The sequence below is a fragment of the Chaetura pelagica genome, unplaced genomic scaffold (genome assembly GCF_000747805.2).
Source record: "Chaetura pelagica isolate M959 unplaced genomic scaffold, ChaPel_1.0 scaffold31, whole genome shotgun sequence".
NCBI classification, from domain to species: domain Eukaryota; kingdom Metazoa; phylum Chordata; class Aves; order Apodiformes; family Apodidae; genus Chaetura; species Chaetura pelagica.
This window is the reverse complement of record NW_009952481.1, coordinates 2,929,004-2,930,019: the sequence shown is the minus strand read 5'-3', so window position 1 is coordinate 2,930,019 and position 1,016 is coordinate 2,929,004.

The window sequence follows — 1,016 nt, the reverse complement described above, 5'->3', positions numbered from 1 at the left end:
CCTTAACTGTCCCATTTGACACTCATGATGTGGAGGCAGCATGGCACTTAGTCCCTTCAGCTATGCCAGACACAAATTTTAGCCCTTCACACTTACTCACTCTGCATTCAATATTCTTTTGCAAAAAAAACAGCCAATTTTTGAACTGTTCCTTTATACAAAACTGTTTGCAACCTCTTAGCGTTTTAATGCCTAGAAAGTTAAATTATTTCTACATTGATTTCTAAATACCTGACAATTTAACGGCTACTGTCTGCTAACATAGTCATCCTGTTCTGTCCCATGTACTGTCATAGAAATGCAATGGTTGCTTGCATTCCGTTTAAATTAAACCAGAAGAAACCAACTTCGGGGTAACCATTCCCTTTTCGGGCAGCTTACTGAACCACTTGTCCCTTCCACCATCTCTGAGGGGCACAAAAGATTTTCTCCTCCGTTCAAGCTCTCCCACTGACAGCACCACAGCTGCTGATTCCATCAGGAAGGTTTTCAAGAAGCAACATTTCCTCCTACACTTTCAGGTCTTCTACCACCAGACAGAGCCTTCCAGCTAATCCCATTTTTACTCTCTCGGGAGCTGCTTCTCTGACTCTCCTTAAAGAGGCCACGGGGTAAAACTCCCGAGTGACGCTCTCCCAGGGAGCTGCGCAGTCCCAGCTGGGGAAAAGAAGCCGATCCCCCCGGAGGAGCAGCCTCGAGACTCAGATGAAGCCTCACTTTTAATTTACCGCTCTCATTGAGTATCAACGACCGACAGCGCGTTTTGCACCCTGCGAACACCAACCCCCCCTGCAGCCTGTGCAGCAGTGATCGTTTGTTTAGAACTGACCGGGACAGCAAACTCCTCCGATTAGCAGTCCGAAACGATTCTGGCGTTTAGAGACATGACCCTGAGCAAGGAAGATGAGCAAAAAAAAAAAACAAACCCCAGGACTTGGTAGTATCTTGCACAAGGCAGCGTCTTGCAGAGAGGCAGGAGGAAGGCACAGAGCCCGGAGCCCGGGAGGGGCCGAGGG